The 18,507-nt window shown below is 43.2% G+C and overlaps 1 pseudogene; it reads left to right on the forward strand.

Annotated features, from left to right (window-relative positions):
* The first annotated feature begins 751 nt into the window (after nucleotides 1-751).
* On the forward strand, nucleotides 752-3,197 carry LOC115866835 (signal recognition particle receptor subunit alpha pseudogene; annotated as a pseudogene).
* Nucleotides 3,198-18,507: the final 15,310 nt, after the last annotated feature.

Raw genomic sequence — 18,507 nt, forward strand, 5'->3', positions numbered from 1 at the left:
CTGTCAGAGGAGGGATTTGGTTTGATTTTATTTTCTTTTTTTTCTTTTTTTGGCTGTGTTGGGTCTTCATTGCTGTGCGTGGGCTTTCTCCAGTTGTGGCGAGCGGGGGCTTCTCATTGCGGTGGCTTCTCTTGTTGCAGATCATGGTCTCTAGGCACGCGGGTTTCAGTAGTTGTGGATCACAGGCTCCTGAGCACAGGCTCAGTAGTTGTGGAGCATGGGCTTAGTCGTTCCGCCGCATGTGAGATCTTCCCGGACCAGGGATCGAACCCATATCCCCTGCATTGGCAGGCAGATTCTTATCCACTGCGCCACCAGGGAAGCCCTGATTTGGTTTTTAAGACAGGAGATAACATGGCCTGTTTGTAAGCTGCTGAGAATGAATCATTAGAGAGGGAGTAATGGAAGATGTGAGAGAGAGAGAGAGAAAACTATTGTATGACGAATGCGCTCGAATAAAGGAGTGCAGATACTGGTGGGTAGGTTGATGTGTAGGTCGTAGAATGTAGAAGTTCTCTTTTGATTGCTTTTCTAATGAAATAAGAAGCAAGATCACCATTTGAGAGTGAGGGTGGAGAGGAGGCTTTGGAGGTTTGAGAAGACAGAGGGTGTGAGATAGTCAGTTAAGAGTGGAAGAACAAATGGACTTGGGAAATGAGTAGCATCACAGGCCCATTTATAGTGAAACTAGCCAATATCGTTGTGTCTTTTTCTCAACCATGTTGAGTCTGGGATTTGGATTTAAACAGGAATGTATCCAAGCAAGATCTATATAGAGGAAAGAGGGCAAGAAAGTAATGATAATGATGAGACCATGGACCCCAAGAGGTAAGTAGGCAAGGTGAAGGGCAATAAAAAGTTGGTAGGGTCAATGGGCTGGAGGTCCTGAAGAGGTTAGAAAGTTAATGGATTCACGATATTTAAGAGAGTGAGCCAGAAAGATAAGCGGTGATGGTCAATAAATGGGATGCTTTAAAATAATGAAAATACCAGCTGGAACTTTAAGATCGATGAAGATGTTTTTTAAATTAAATATATGGAAGTTTCATAGAATTAATAAGTGAATTTAAAAAGGCTACTGGATACAAGGTCAAGATACAAAACAAATGTATTTCTGTCGATACATACTAGCAAGAAACAATTGGAAAATGAAACTTAACAAAACAATACCATTGGAGCCGGTGTCCGGGGCCACTGGTGGGACGTGTCCAGTGCTTGGCGCAGCAGGAAGCAGCGACGATCTCGGGCCTGAGTTCCCGGCGCCAGCCCGGTTCCTTTCCCGCTGCCGCCACGCTCAACTTCTTCACCATTTTCTCCAAAGGCGGCTCGTGCTCTGGTGCTTCCAGGGCGTGAGCGACTCATGCACCCGGCTCATTAACGCGTTGATTCGTTCGGTACGGTGGCAGGAAAGGAGAGGTAACAACTCCTTCACCCATGAGGCACTCACGCTCAGGTATAAACTGGACAACCAGTTTGAGCTGGTGTTTGTGGTAGGTTTTCAGAAGATTCTAACATTGACATACGCAGGCAAGTTGATAGACGCTGTGCACCGGCTGTTTTGTGACAAGTACCGCACTGAGATCCGACAGCAACGTGCCCTAAGTCTATTGAATGGTACTTTCAATTGCCAGAATGACTTTCTGCGGCTCCTTCGTGAATCAGAGGAGAGCAGTAAGATCCGTGCTCCCACAACCATGAAGAAATTGGAAGATTCTGAAAAGGCCAAGAAACCTGTGAGGTCCATGATTGAGACACGGGGTGAAAAGCCTAAGGAAAAAGCCAAGAACAGCAAAAAAAACAAACAAACAAGGGGACCAAGAAGGAAGGTTCTGATGGCCCTTTGGCTACCAGCAAAGAAGTCCCTGCAGAAAAGTCAGGTCTCCCAGTGGGGCCTGAGAGCGGGATAGAACTTTCCAAACAGGAATTGATCCGCAGGAAGTGAAAAGAGTTCATTCAGAAGCATGGGAGGGGTATGGAGAAGTCCGGCAAGTCCAGTAAGTCAAATGCTCCCAAGGAGAAGGGCAAAAAAGTGCCCGGGGTGTGGGCACTGGGTGGCTCTGCTAACAGAGAAGTCTTGGACTATTGCACTCCCACCATCAATGGAGCCCCTGAGGTGGCCCCAGCCGAGGGCATCAACTAGATTCGAGGGACTGGGTGTGGGAGGCAGCTTTAGGATCTGGACCGCAGCAGCTCAGATGACTAAGGGGCTGCTCAAAACTCCATCAAACCTAGTGCTACCAAGGGGAACCTGGGTGGCATGTTTGGGATGCTGAGGGGTCTTGAGGGTTCCAAGAGCTTGAGTCGTGAAGACATGGCATCTGTGCTGGACAAGATGCATGACCATCTCATTGCTAAGAACGTGGCAGCAGACACTGCAGTGCAACTCTGTGAATCTGTGGCCAACCAGCTGGAAGGGAAGGTGATGGGGATGTTCAGCACGGTGACTTCCCAAGCAAGCTCTCCAAGAGTCCCTGGTGCAGGTTCTGCAGCCACAGCACTGTGTGGACATGCTCCAGGATATCATGGACGCCCAGCACCATCAGCGCCCTTACGTGGTCACTTTCTGTGGTGTGAATGACATGGGGAAGTCTATTAATCTTGCCAAGATTTCCTTCTGGCTGTTAGAGAATGGCTTCAGTGTCCTCATTCCTGCCTGCGATACATTTCGTGCCGGGGCTGTGGAGCAGCTGCGGACACACACCCGGCGTTTGAGTGCCCTACACCCCCCTGAGAATCACGGCAGCCACACCATGGTGCAGTTGTTTGAGAAGGGCTATGGCAAGGATACTGCTGGCATTACCATGGAAGCCGTTGCCTTTGCACATAACCAAGGTTTTGATGTGGTGCTGGTGGACACAGCTGGCCGTATGCAAGACAATGCCCCTCTGATGACTGCCCTGGCCAAGCTCATTACTCTCAACGCACCGACTTGGTGCTGTTTGTCGGGGAGGCCTTAGTAGGCAATGAGGCCGTGGACAAGCTGGTCAAGTTCAACAGAGACTTGGCTGACCATTCTATGGCCCAGACACCTCGGTGTCCTTACCAAACTTGATACCATCGATGACAAGGTGGGAGCTGCTATTTCTATGACCTACATCACAAGCAAACCCATCGTCTTTGTGGGCACTGGCCAGGTCTACTGTGACCTATGCAGTCTCAATGCCAAGGCTGTGGTGGTTGCCCTCATAAAGGCTTAATGTGGCTCTTGGCCAATACCAAATCACCACTTCCCCCCAAAGCCCCCATCCCTGTATCAAGAACATGCTCTAGAGAATGTGAGCAACTTGTCTTCAGCGTTGTTCAAAGGCAGAGTGAGAGGAGCTCCGGGCGGGGGCTTGTAGCCCCTCCTAACCCCACTCCCAGTTCAGCCCAGCCTCCATCTGCAAGGAGGACCTAATCATGTTACAGTCACTGCCCATTACCCGCCCCCATCCCCACGCTCCTCCCCCTTCCTACTCAGGCATCCCTTCACTCTGCCTACAGACTCGGTCTCATTACAGCTTTGACCAATGGTTAGAAGATCCAACACCAGAGCTTTGCTAGCTAAGTGTGGTCATGGGGACGTCCAAGCATCATCCCCAGCTCCACTAGATAAAGGGACTTCCACAGCCATCTCTGGGTCTTGAGTGGCACCTCTCCCTAGGATACACAGCTTTCAGGTCCCTGGGGCCAGGGACACCCAGGGAGTGTGGCACACTGTGGCAGTGTATGGCCTGTTCTTAAGTGCTGCTAATTCGAGGATGACCCCTGTCTCTGTTTACCCAAAGCATCAGCTAGGCCAGAGTGATGTGTTACAGATGAGTGAAAGAGGAGTCCCTGCTTCCCCCAGAGATAAAGGGAGCTGAGCTTCAGTGTTGCATTGGGCTTCTCAGCCTCCAAGATCTCCTCCCCCTTCCAGAATCCAGACATAACTTTGCATGTTCCCCTTCCTGGGAGAAAACCAACTGTCAGAGGCAAGACACATTGCCCCCTCCCCGTTCTTCACCTGAGATGGGTCCTGGCTTTTCCTCATCCTCTTCTACAGTGCCCGGTAGACAAGTGCTACGTTGAGTACAGACCTTGTTAAGACTTGTCCTGTAGCTTGGTATTACAGATGTGCTGTTAGTGCAATAAGGTGAAGGCTGTCTGCCCAGAGAAATACATAATTTATATAAGAAAATAAATTTCATAAATAAAAAAACCAATGCTATTTGTAACTGCATGAAAAATATTAAATACCCAGGAATAAATCTATTGAAAGGTGTGCAAGACCTTGACACTGAAAACTATAAAATATATCTGGAGAAAAATTAAAGATTACCTCAGTAAATGGACAGATATTCCATGTTCATAAATTGGAAGACTCAATATTGTTATTGATTTTTTCTAAATTGGTCTATAGATTCAATGCAATCCAATTAAAATTCCCGCAAGCCATGTGTGTAGTGTGTGTGTGTGATTGTGTGTAAATTGACAAGGTGATAGCAAAATTTATGTGATAATTAAAGGACCTAGAATATCCAAGAACTTTTTTTTTTTTTTTTTTTTTTTGGCTGCATTGGGTCTTCATTACTGTGCCCAGGCTTTCCCTAGTTGTATCTAGTTGTGGAGAGCCGGGACTGCTCTTTGTTGCGACGCGCGGGCTCCTCATTGCGGTGGCTTTTCTTGTTGCGGAGCACAGGCTCTAGGCGTGCAGTCTTCAGTAGTTGCAGCACGAAGCCTCGGTAGTTGTGGCTCGCGGGCTCTAGAGCACAGGCTCAGTAGTTGTGGCACAAGGGCTTAGTTGCTCCGCGGCATGCGGGATCTTCCCGGACAAGGGCTCAAACCCGTGTCTCCTGCATTGACAGGTGGATTCTTAACCACTGCACCACGAGGGAAGCCCAGAATATACAAGAACTCTTGAAAAAAAGTTGGAAGACTTACGTCACCAGATTTCAAGATTTACTATAAAGCTATAGTAATTAATAGCAGGGACCTTTTGGAGCAAAAATAGGCAAATACAATCACTGGAACAGAATAAAGAGTCTAGAATGGACCCACACGTGTATGCTCTCTTGATTTTCATCAAAGGTGTCATTGTAATTAAGTAGAGAAAGGATGGCGTTTTAATAAATGATATTGGAACAATTAGATGTATGTGGAGAAAAAAGAACCCTGACCCTTAAACTATACACAGAAAATAATCCTAAGGTGGATCATAGACCTAAATGTCAAAACTTCAACACTCAAACTTCTAAATAAATACATAGAGTTTTTTTGATATTGGGGTAGGTAAAGATTTCTTAGATCACAAAATGCACTTAGCTCTTAAAAAATGGATAAATTGGACTTAAAAACATCTAATCATCAACAGATACCATTAAGAAAACAAATCAGCAAGGTAGAGACTGATAAATCATATCCAGAATATAGAAATAACCCTTACAAATCGTTAAGAAAAATACAAACATTCAATTCAAAATGAGTAAAATACTTGGAACAAGCATTTCACAAAGGACAAATGGCCAGTAATGTATGAAACTGCTTAAAATAATATCTCATCAAAGAATGCACGTCAAAGCAACAATGAGATACTTGATACATTCAGAAGAAAGGCTTTTTAAAAAAACCTGTCATCTAGGGTTGCTGAGGATGTGGACTAACTTGAATTTTCATATGTTATTATTTGGTATATCCTTAAAAAGCCAGACATACATCTACACTATGACGCAACGATTCCACATGCAGACATACACCCAAGAAAGATTAGTTCATATGTCTGTCAGAAGTCTGGTACAAGAATGTTCACAGCAACTTTAGTCAACAGCCAAAATTGGACAACATCCAAATATCCATCAACAGGAGAATAAAACACTTGGTGATGTATTCACAAAATGAAATATTACCAGCAATAATCAAAATGAAAAAAAAATACTAGTACACAGAACAACACAGATAAATCTCAAAAACATTGTGCTAAGGCAAAGAAACCAGACACAGAAGAGTACATACTATATGGTTCCATTCATAAGAAGTTCAAGAATAAGCAAAACTAACCTATGGTGACAGAAATCAGAATAGTCGTTACCTCTGGTGGATTGGGTATTGATTGAAAAAGGCACAAGGGAACTTCCAGGGAGATAGAAATGTTCTATATCTTGAACTGGGTGGAGGTTATGTGGGTGTATACATAGGGAAAAGTTGAGCTGTACAGTTAAGATTTGTGCATTTTCCTATATGAAATTTACCATAATAAAAGAAGTTTTTAATAAGGAGCTTCCTTTATAATTATAAAAGTAAATAAACGCATGCTTTTTACAGGAAATTAAAGCAACTAAAGGAGTGAAACCAAGCCTTGAACCCATTTCTGGGGATATGGGTCTATCTTCAACTCTCTGCAGTTTGAGATGAGATTGAAGGAGGTTGTGTTTTGTGCAGACTCCAAAGACAGATCCAGGGTATGTGGGGGGCAAACCACGCACTCAGTTTCCATTTAGGATGAGGAATATCTTTTTTACACCTTTCTTTAGAAATAAAAAGACTGACTTGAACCATAATGAACTGTCTGCCAACGGCGTGTGTGAGCAAAATGCAGCCAGCCAGCCACAGGCGGAAATGTCATTGCGGCATCCAAGCATCAGGTGGCAGTTGGATTAGACAACCTAGTCTCTTCCCTTGTGGGCTCTGTGCGTGGGTCCCTTTAAGAAATAGCAGGGAGTGGATCTGCATCTAGCCTGGGTGTTAACAGAAAAGACCAAACCCATCTGCTAGGAAACTAGCTCTGGAGTCTGGGCCCTGGTGGAAGTAAAGGGGAAGGGACTGACACAGGACAAGAGTCTTGGTCCTTCAGAAACTGACAATTCCACTCAGAACTATAAACAATAAATTCTGGGGAACAAGACTTTAACAAGGAAAAACAAACAGGAAGCTATTGAAAAGATGAAAACCTGAACCAAGAAAACTGCAGTGGGGATGAAGGGGATGGAGATCAGTTCCTCAGCCCTGAGACACGACTGTTACTTCTTCATCTCTATGCCCATCCATGCCCCTCCCTCAGCAAGCTCTCCTCTAAGTTGTTCTTGTATTCTACAAATTTACCATTTACCCCCTTTAAAAATTATGATGTATTTCAGACATACAGAGGCTATAAGGACTAATGTAATAAACACCTGTGAAACCACTACCCTGTTTAGGAAATAAAGCATTAATACTGAAAAAAAAAAGTAAGAAAGAAACTGATAATTTGGAGGGAAAACAAAAATAACTCTAAGTGTGGGAGTGAGAACTAGATTCCATTCTGCTTCTGTCTCTGGTTGGCTGTGTGACCTTGTGTGACTCCATTGCCCTCTCTGAACCTGCGGGCTGCCCTGGGTGGTTCCCCTACCTTCCCCATTACAGATGTCCTTTGAGGCTGCATGGGGGTCCTAAGGCAAAGGTACTGGGTTGAGTGACTGCGGTGACTGCCATGGGAGACAGAGAGACTTCAGGCCTCATCTCTCATCTCTGATGAACCACTATAAGGGCAGACAGTCCTGCCCCCTCCTTGCTTCTCTGACCCAGGTCACCCCCAAGATATGCCAGACTCCCTCCAAGCTATCCAGGCCATATTGGATCACCTTGGAGTGGGGACCCAGTCCACCCACCCCAGGTCATTTTCAACAGGATCTCTGCCAGACAGAAGGTAATTTGCTGGATGGGTGAGCAATCAGAACTTACTCAAGCCTGGGCCACTTTAGGGCTTAGGCCTCACCCCGGAAAATGGAAAGCACTTTAGGCCATAGCAATCGGGCACTTCCTTGATTGCCCTGGAGATGTGAGCCCCACCCTGCCTCTCACAGCTGCCCTGGAGAAAAAGAGGGAGACCCTAGAAAGCCACAGGAGCAGAAACAAGGGAAGCCAGAGGCCAGGGACGCTGGTACAAATTGTTGGACTGCTTGCCTACTGTCTAGAACTTGTCTCAGTGGATCTGGAACATCGATGACCATTCTGATCGCCTCGACCACCTTTGAGAGAACCCCCTTGCTCGTATCAAAACGGTCCCTTTTGGTCCTTTGCCCTGGACCTTTGACATTCTGGACTAGTTCTGTTCTCACTTGTGGCTGAATGTAACATGTGTACAATAAATCATCTCTTTTGCTGTCTTAGCTGAAGAAAAAAAAAAAAAAGAGAGAGGCTCTGGATCTCATCCAAAACACCCAGTCCTAAACCTTCCCTGGTTCTCTACCGCCTCTGTCATTGCTGCTGCCTTCTTCTCCCCTCTCCTGCCCCGCTTCTTGGGGTTACAAATGAATTTTAGCAAGTAGGAAATTTGCAAACACGGAATCTGCAAATAATGAGAATCAACTGTATGTTGCACTGGCGGGTACTGGAGTGACCTCTGAGTCAGCCTGGAAGAGTCCCAGGAAGGGAAGATTCCCCTGGGAAGTCCCAGGAAGGGAATCTTCCCTTCCCTGGGAAGGGAAGATTCCCAAAGAGATGAGACTTTGGCTGTGACCTGAAATACAGAGCGGTCTAGACAGGGGGTCTGTGACCAAATAGGTCATGTGGTGTAACAGAGAGCTATTTTTTTCCTATTCCTAGGTAATTTGTTGCTCTCATAAGTGTGGTCTTCTCTTTCCCCTTATCTTCTAACTTAGCACTGGACAATAGAACTTTGTGCAATGATGGATATGTTCTATAATTACATGAATACAATAACCACTAAGCACACGTGGCTGTTGAGAACTTAAAATGTAACCAGTAGGACTGAGAAACCGAATTTTTTTCATTTAATTTTAATTATTTTGCATTTAAATTCAAATAGCCACACATGGTAGTGGTTATCATGTCAAACGATGCAGTGGTTTTGTTTTTTTAACATTTTTATTGGAGTATAATTGTTTTACAATTGTGTGTTAGTTTCTGCTTTATAACAAAGTGAATCAGTTATACATATACATATATCCCCATATCTCTTCCCCCTTTTGTCTCCCTCCCACCCATGCTATCCCACCCTTCTAGCTGGTCACAAAGCACCGAGCTGATCTCCCTGTGCTATGCAACTGCTTCCCACTAACTATCTATTTTACATTTGGTAGTGTATATATGTCCATATATACACTAGCACTCTCTTACTTTGTCCCAGCTTACCCTGCCCCCTCCCCATGTCCTCAAGTCCATTCTCTAGTAGGTCTGCGTCTTTATTCCCATCTTGCCCCTAGGTTTTTCATGACCTTCTTTTTTTTTTAGATTCCATATATATGTGTTAGCATACGGTATTTGTCTTTGTCTTTCTGACTTACTTCACTCTGTATGACAGACGCTAGGTCTATCCACCTCATTACAAATAGCTCAATTTCGTTTCTTTTTATGGCTGAGTAATATTCCATTGTATACATGTGCCACATCTTCTTTACCCATTCATCTGCTGATGGACACTTAAGGTTGCTTCCATGTCCTGGCTATTGTAAATAGAGCTGCAATGAACATTCTGGTACATGACCCTTTTTTTTTTTTAATAGATTTATTTTATTTATTTATTTATTTTTGGCTGTGTTGGGTGTTCGTTGCTGTGTGCAGGCTTTCTCTAGTTGTGGAGAGCGGGGGCTACTCTTCGTTGCAGTGCACAGGCTTCTCATTGCAGTGGCTTCTCTCGTTGTGGAGCATGGGCTGTAGGCACATGGGCTTCCGTAGTTGCGGCACATGGGCTCAGTAGTTGTGGCTCACAGGCTCTAGAACACAGGCTCAGTAGTTGTGGCACACGGGCTTAGTTGCTCCATGGCATGTGGGATCTTCCCAGACCAGGGCTCAAACCCATGCCCCCTGCACTGGCAGGCGGATTCTCAACCACTACGCCACCAGGGAAGCCCACATGACCCTTTTTGAATTATGGTTTTTTCAGGGTATATGCCCAGTAGTGGGACTGCTGGGTCGTATGGTAGTTCTATTTCTGTTTTTTTAAGGAACTTCCATACTGTTCTCCAGAGTGGCTGTATCAATTTACATTCCCACCAACAGTGCAAGAGGGTTCTCTTTTCTCCACACCCTCTCCAGCATTTATTGTTTGTAGATTTTTTTATGATGGCCATTCTGACTGGTGTGATATGATATCGCATTGTAGTTTTGATTTGCATTTCTCTAATGATTAATGATGTTGAGCATTCTTTCATGTGTTTGTTGGCAATCTGTATGTCTTCTTTGGAGAAATGTCTATTTAGGTCTTCTGCCCATTTTTGGATTGGGTTGTTTGTTTTCTTGGTCTTGAGCTGGCTGAGCTGTTTATATATTTTGGAGATTAATCCTTCGTCTGTTGATTCGTTTGCAAATATTTTCTCCCATCCCGAGGGTTGCCTTTTCGTCTTGTTTGCAGCTTCATTTGCTTTGCAAAAGCTTTTAAGTTTTATTAGGTCCCATTTGTTTATTTTTGTTTTTATTTCCCTTACTCTAAGAGGTGGATCAAAAAAGATCTTGCTGTGATTTATGTCAAAGAGTGTTCTTCCTATGTTTTCCTCTAAGAGTTTTATAGTGTCTGGTCTTACATTAAGTCTCTAATCCATTTTTAGTTTATTTTTGTGTATGGTTTTAGGGAGTGTTCTAATTTCATTCTTCTATATGTAGCTGCCCAGTTTTCTGAGCACCACTTATTGAAAAGACTGTCTTTTCTCCACTGTATATCTGTGCCTCCTTCGTCATAGATTAGTTGACCACAGGTGCGTGGGTTTATCTCTGGGCTTTCTATCCTGTTCCACTGATATATATTTCTGTTTTTGTGCCAATACCATATTGTCTTGATTACTGTAGCTTTGTAGTATAGTCTGAAGTCAGGGAGTCTGATTTCTCCAGCTCCATTTTTTGCCCTCAAGGCTGCTTTGGCTATTCGGGGTCTTTAGTGTCTCCATACAAATTTTAAGATGTTTTGTTCTAGTTCTGTAAAAAAGGTCACTGGTAGTTTAATAGGGATTACATTGAATCTGTAGATTGCTTTGGGTAGTATAGTCATTTTCACAATATTGATTCTTCCAATCCAAGAACATGGTATATATCTCCATTTGTTTGTTTCATCTTTGATTTCTTTCATCAGTGTCTTATAGTTTTCTGAGTACAGGTCTTTTACCTCCTTAGGTAGGTTTATTCCTAGGTATTTTATTCTTTTTGTTGCAGTGGTGAATGGGATTGTTTCCTTAATTTCTCCTTCTGATCTTTTGTTGTTAGTGTATAGTAATGCAAGAGATTTCTGTGCATTAGTTTTGTATCCTGCAACTTTACCAAATTCATTGATTATCTCTAGTAGTTTTCTGGTGGCATCCTTAGGATTCTCTATGTATAGTATCATGTCACCTGCAAATGGTGACAGTTTTACTTCTTCTTTTCCAATTTGTATTCCTTTTATTTCTTTTTCTTCTCTGATTGTTGTGGCTAGGACTTCCAAATCTATGTTGAATAATAGTCATAAGAGTGGACATCCTTGTCTTGTTCCTGAACTTAGAGGAAATGCTTTCAGTTTATCACCATTGAGAATGACGTTTGCTGTGGGTTTTTCATATATGGCCTTTATTAGGTTGAGGTAGGTTTCCTCTATGTCCACTTTCTGGAGAGTTTTTATCATAAATGGGTGTTGAATTTTGTCAAAAGATTTTTCTGCATCTATTGAGATGATTATATGGTTTTTATTCTTCAGTTTGTTAACATGGTGTATCACACTGATTTGCATATATTGAAGAATCCTTGCATCCCTGGGATAAATCCCACTTGATCATAGTGTATGATCCTTTTAATGTGTTGTTGGATTCTGTTTGCTGGTATTTTGTTGAGGGTTTTTGCATCTATATTCATCCATGATACTGGTCTGTAATTTTCTTTTTTTGTAGTATCTTTGTCTGGTTTTGGTATCAGGGTGATGGTGGCCTCATAGAATGAGTTTGGGAGTGTTCCTTGTCGGCAGTTTTTGGAAGAGTTGAGAAGGATGAGTGTTAGCTCTTCTCTAAATGTTTGATAGAATTCAGCTGTGAAGCCATCTGGTCCTGGACTTTTGTTTGTTGGAAGATTTTTAATCACAGTTTCAATTTCAGTGCTTGTCATTGGTCTGTTCATATTTTCTATTGCTTCCTGGTTCAGTCTTGGTAGGTTATACATTTCTAAGAATTTGTCCATTTCTTCCAGGTTGTCCACTTTATTGGCATAGAGTTGCTTGTAGTAGTCTCTTAAGATGCTTTGTATTTCTGTGGTGTCTGTTGTAACTTCTCCTTTTCATTTCTAATTTTACTGACTTGAGTCCTCTCCCTCTTTTTCTTGATGAGTCTGGCTAAGGTTTATCAATTTTGTTTACCTTCTCAAAGAACCAGCTTTTAGTTTGATTGATCTTTGCTATTGTTTTCTTTGTTTCTATTTCATTTATTTCTGCTCTGATCATTATGATTTCTTTCCTTTTACAAACTTTGGGTTTTGTTTTTTCTTCTTTCTCTAGTTCCTTTCTCTAACCTTCCTTTAAGTTTGGATTGTTTATTTGAGATTTTTCTTGTTTCTTGAGGTAGGCTTGTATTGCTATGAACTTCCCTCTTAGAACTGCTTTTGCTGCATCCCATAGGTTTTGGATCGTCATGTTTTCATTGTCATTTGTCTCTAGGTATTTTTGATTTCCTCTTTGATTTCTTCAGTGATCTCTTGATTATTTGGTAAGTGATTGTTTAGCCTCCATGTGTTTGTGTTTTTTACATTTCTTTCCCTGTAATTTATTTCTAATCTTGTAGCATTGTGGTCAGAAAAGATGCTTGACATGATTTCAATTTTCTTAAATTTACCAAGGCTTGATTTGCTACCCAAGATGTGATCTATCCTGGAGGATGTTCTGTGTGCACTTGAGAAGAAAGTGTAATCTGCTGTTTTTGGATGGAATGTCCTATAAATGTCAATTAAATCTATCTGGTCTATTGTGTCATTTAAAACTTGTGTTTCTTTATTACTTTTCTGTCTGGATGATCTGTCCGTTGGTGTAAGTGAGGTGTTGAAGTCCCCCACTATTATTGTATTACTGTTGATTTCCTCTTTTATAGCTGTTAGCAGTTGCCTTATGTATTGAGGTGCTCCTATGCTGGGTGCATATATATTTATAATTGTTATAACTTTTTCTTGGATTGATCCCTTAATCATTATCTAGTGTCCTTCTTTGTCTCTTGTAACATTCTTTATTTTAAAGTGTATTTTATCTGATATGAGTATTGCTACGCTAGCTTTTTTTTTTGATTTCCATTTGCATGGAATATCTTTTTCCATCCCCTCACTTTCAGTCTGTATGTCCCCAGGTCTGAAGTGGGTCTCTTGTAGACAGTGTATATATGGTTCTTGCTTTTGTATCCATTCAGTGAGCCTGTGTCTTTTGGTTGGAGCATTTAATCTATTCACTTTTAAGGTAATTATTGATACGTATGTTCCTATTACCATTTTCTTAGTTGTTATGAGTTTGTTTGTGTAGGTCCTTTTCTTCTCTTGTGTTTCACACTTAGAGAAGTTCCTTTAGCATTTGTTGTAGAGCTGGTTTTGTGATGCTGAATTCTCTTAGCTTTTGCTTGTCTGTAAAGCTTTTGATTTCTCCATCGAATCTGAATGAGATCCTTGCCAGGTAGAGTAATCTTGGTTGTAGGGTCTTCCCTTTCACCACTTTAAATATATTGTGCCACTCCCTTCTGGCTTGTAGAGTTGCTGCTGAGAAATCAGCTGTTAGCCTTATGGGAGTTCCCTTGTATGTTATTTGTTGTTTTTCCCTTGTTGCTTTCAATAAGTTTTCTTTGTCTTTAATTTCTGTCAATTTGATTACTATGTGTCTCGCCGTGTTTCTCCTTGGTTTTATCCTGCCTGGGACTCTCTGCACTTCCTGCACTTGGGTGGCTATTTCCTTTCCCATGTTTGGGATGTTTTTGACAATAATCTCTTCAAATATTTTCTCTGGTCCTTTCTCTCTCACTTCTCCTTCTGGGACACCTATAATGCAAATGTTGTTGCATTTAATGTTGTCCCAGAGGTCTCTTAGGCTGTCTTCATTTCTTTTCATTCTTTTTTCTTTATTCTGTTCCATAGCAGTGAATTCCACCATTCTGTCTTCTGGGTCACTTATCCGTTCTTCTGCCTCAGTTATTCTGATGTTGATTCCTCCTAGTGTATTTTTCATTTCAGTTATTGTATTGGTCATCTCTGTTTGTTTGTTCTCTAATTCTTCTAGGTGTTTGTTCTTTAATTCTTCTAGGTCTTTGTTAAACATTTCTTGCATCTTCTCGATCTTTGCCTCCATTCTTTTTCTGAGGTCCTGGATCATCTTCACTATCATTATTCTGAATTCTTTTTCTGGAAGGTTGCCTATCTCCTCTTCATTTAGTTGCTTTTCTTGGGTTTTATCTTGTTCCTTCATCTGGTACAAAATCCTCTGTCTTTTCATTTTGTCTCTCTTTCTGTGAATGTGGTTTTCCCTCCACATGCTGCAGAATTGTAATTCTTGCTTCTGCTGTCTGCCCTCTCTGTATTGATATTTGTATGTTAATTTTATATCCCATATCTTTTATATCCCATATCCTTATGCACTTTTCTTGTTTAGAGGAGTTTTTCAGTTGATTCACTTGGGTTCTCTTGGAATACAATCATTGGCAAATAAATATAATTTTACCTACTTTCCAATTTTATTTCTTTTTTTATCTAATTGCATTGGCTAATATCTCCAATGAAAGGTTACATAGTAATAGTAGTGATAGTGCATATCTTTGTTTCTGATTTAGTCGAATTTCTAAGTGTGATTTCTTCCTTTTTTTATATGAAAATGATACAAACAGGTGACAAATGAATTGTTTTGTCCCCCAAGCTTGCTCCTCCTCCAGTGCTCCCTCTATTACGGAGGGAGCTCCTCTATTGCTCCCTCTCTGTTCCCTAAATTAGAAATCTAGGCATTGGACTTCCCTGGTGGTACAGTGGTTAAGAATCTGGCTGCCAATGCAGGGGACGTGTGTTCGAGCCCTGGTCCAGGAAGATCCCACAAGCTGTGGAGCAACTAAGCCCGTGCACCACAACTACTGAGCCTGTGTGCCACAACTAGTGAAGCCTGCATGCCTAGAGTCCATGCTATGCAACAAGGGAAGCCACCACAATGAGAAGCCCTCTCATCACAACGAAGAGTAGCACCCCTTGCCTCAACTAGAGACATCCCATGCACAGCAATGAAGACCCAATGCAGCCAAAAGTAAATAAATAAAATTATTAAGAAAAAAAGAAATCTAGACATCACCTTCATTTCTCTCTTTCCCTCTCCCTCTCTCACCCTTTCTCTGTCAACTATCCAGGCCAAACAGCTACCAAATCTGTCTTCTTTCTGTTTCCACTGCCACCACCTCTGTCTTGTACTCTTCATTACCCAGGAACATTTCAAGAGCAGCCTCTTCATTAGTCATTCTGCTTCCACTTTCACTTCCTTCAATCCTTTCCCCACAAAGCAGATGATACAGTCTTTCTAAACTCTTAATCATCATATGGTTCCCCTACTTAAAACTTGTCAATGGCTTCTGTCTGCTCTTAGGATAAAGAGAAAAATCCTTTTGGTTCACAAAGCCCTGTGCCATCTGCCTCTGCCTACACTTTTTTAGAAATGTAAATCAATTTTGTAGAAATGTAAATCAATTTTTAAACCTCTTCAATGGCTTTGGCTGCTCTCAAAATAGAACTGAAACTCTCACTGTGGGCTGCAAGGCCCTGGGTGAGCTGGTTCCCACATAGCTCTCCAAATCCATGTCACACCATCTACCCTCTCCTTCACGACTCACTGGCTGCACAGTGTTCTTTCAGTACTTCAGATACACTAGGTTCTTTCCTACCTCTGGGTTTTTATGCTAGCTGTCACTTCTACCTGCAATACTTTCCCCCAAGCTCTTCAAATGTCTGTCTAATTCTCCTCCTTTGTGATTTGATTCAAACATCACTTTCTCAGAACATTCTTTCCTGAGCATCTGATTTAAAATAACCTCCAGATAAAATAAATAAAATAACCTCCACACCAGTTCCCTCTATTAGTGCATCCTGCTTATTTCTTTCATGGTACTTATGGCAATCCGAAATTATCTTATGTGCGTGTCCATTTATTTGTCATTGGTGCCCACTAAGAATGTAAGCTCTGTTTTGTTCACCACTCTATCCTCAGAGCCTAATCGATGCATGACACATAATAGGCCCATTATAAATATTTGTTGCGTAAATGGATAACCAGGGTCTTGGGCCAGTCAAGGACAGATCCGGAAATCCTTCTTTGCAGTGTTAAAAGGTGTTTCCCCTTTCTTCCAGCAGGTGGAGTCAAAGCCACATCTGGTCCTCAGCAGGGGTGGAGTGGAGGGGTACGTGCTTTGCCTGGCTGAGGGCAGAAGGACAGTGAAGAGGGAGAGGCAGGGTTTGTTGTAGTGTTGCTGGATCCAAGCGTAGAGGAAGTCAAGGTGGCAGCATCTCCCGAAGGACAGGAAAGTATGAGCTGTCCAGAGGCACCTGGAGCAGCCAACGATCCAAGGAGTCCCTGGGATCCCAGATCGCTTTCCCACTTCCCCCACCTATCCAGCCTCCTAAATCACACCCCCAAGAGTCAGCAAAGGGTCTTTGAGGAGAACCACTTTCTGTGAACATGAAACTGGAGAAGCAAGTGTTTTCAATTCTAAATCCCCAAGGTACAATGGAGGGAAACTGAGACCGGGGAAGCCTCCTAGTGGGTCAGTGGGAGTTGGGTCTGGCTGACAAAGCCCTCTCTAGTCTTAGCTCATTCATTCAGCTCCACACGCCCCACCCCTCCCCTCCATGCCTGGCCCTGGGCGCCGTGTGGGCGACCACGACGAGGGCATGGATTCCCAGAGCTGCCCCAAAGATGCAAGGGACAGGCATAGCTTTCGAGAGGCATGCTGGAGCAAAGGCACACTGGACCAGTGTCTGCCAAGGGGCAAGGGCCAGAGGTGTGTTCCAGGGCCAGACAGGTGACCTGCAAAAAGGGCTGCATCTAAATCTAGAGCTGGGGAAGTCGGCAGGGGTCTTGGATTTCCTCCTGAAGACAATGGGGACTCAAAGGAGTTTCTAAACAGGAAATCTACTAGGTTATCTTGGATAGCTTGCGGAAGGAATCAAATCTGATTTGAGATCAAATCAGTCAGTCAGCCAGTGAGCATGCTGGTATAATCATCCAAGGTGAGAGAAGATAAGACCTGAGAAGTAATTGCAGGGATGGGAAAGAAGTAAGCTTGGGTGGTTTAGGAAATTTCTGTTTTAAAGATGGGATTTGGTGGTTATTGATCAGAGTGGAGGGAGAAAGGAGGTGTGAGTGGACCTCTGCAAATGTCATCTTGGAGTCCTTGAACGCTCCAGCTACGGAGGTCAGACCAGAGCAGCCTCTGACCCTGAGGGCAGCTCCAAAGGCAGCAGCAGGACCTGGCTTGGTGGTGGCAAAACTACTGAATGGAAATGTTCCTACCTCACTCAGAGGGAAGTTATGAGGACTAATTAAATTGATATTTATTAAGCATGTGTAACAGTGCCTGTTATTAACACTTTATAAATTTTAAAAAGTGGTTGAGGGCTTCCCTGGTGGCGCAGTGGTTAAGAATCTGCCTGCCAATGCAGGGGACACGGGTTTGAGCCCTGGTCCGGGAAGATCCCACATGCCGCGGAGCAACTAAGCCCGTGCTCCGCAACTACTGAGCCTGTGCGCCACAGCTACTGAGCCCGCGTGCTGCAACTACTGAAGCCCACGCACCTTAGAGCCTGCGCTCCGCGACAAGAGAAGCCACCGCAACGAGAAGGCCACACACTGCAACGAAGAGTAGCCCCCGCTCGCCACAACTAGAGAAAGCCTGCACGCAGCAAGGAAGACCCAACGCAGCCAAAAATAAGTAAATAAAATAAATAAATTTAAAAAAAAAAGTGGTTGAGTAGAACTTCATCCAAAAAATGGAGCTCCAACTCAAAAAAGAAAAAAAAAGCCCCAAACCCAAAGTAAAAAGCAAGCCTAAAGAGTCTAAGCACGCCTCTTCTCTGGGCCTCATTTATCCATCGATATAGAATAAAGAGGTTGGATTGGTAGCCTCTTGATCCTGCCAGTGTTGCTTTCCTCATTTTTTGGAGTTTCATCTAAGTGTGTAAAACCCAATGACTTGGGGCTTCCCTGGTGGCACAGTGGTTGAGAGTCCGCCTGCCAATGCAGGGGACACGGGTTCGTGCCCCGGTCTGGGAAGATCCCACATGCCGCGGAGCAGCTGGGCCTGTGAGCCATGGCCGCTGAGCCTGCGCGTCCGGAGCCTGTGCTCCGCAATGGGAGAGGCCACAACAGTGAGAGGTCCGCGTACCGCAAAAAAAAAAACAAAAAAAACCCCCAATGACTTGCTGAGGCAAGTTCCTACCAGCTTGTGAGGGCAAATTATTAAATTTTCAGGAATTTTGCAGGAGAGAACAACTGCTGGTAACTTGAAATTGGCTATAGTGAGAATATTTACAGCTTGGAAATAGGCAAATGCTACAAACTAGGCCTTCCCCACCATCCTCCTCCCCGCCACCAGTGGTGAGACCCCCTCCCCT

The sequence above is a fragment of the Globicephala melas genome, chromosome 1 (assembly GCF_963455315.2).
Source record: "Globicephala melas chromosome 1, mGloMel1.2, whole genome shotgun sequence".
In the NCBI taxonomy this organism is placed as follows: Eukaryota; Metazoa; Chordata; class Mammalia; order Artiodactyla; family Delphinidae; genus Globicephala; species Globicephala melas.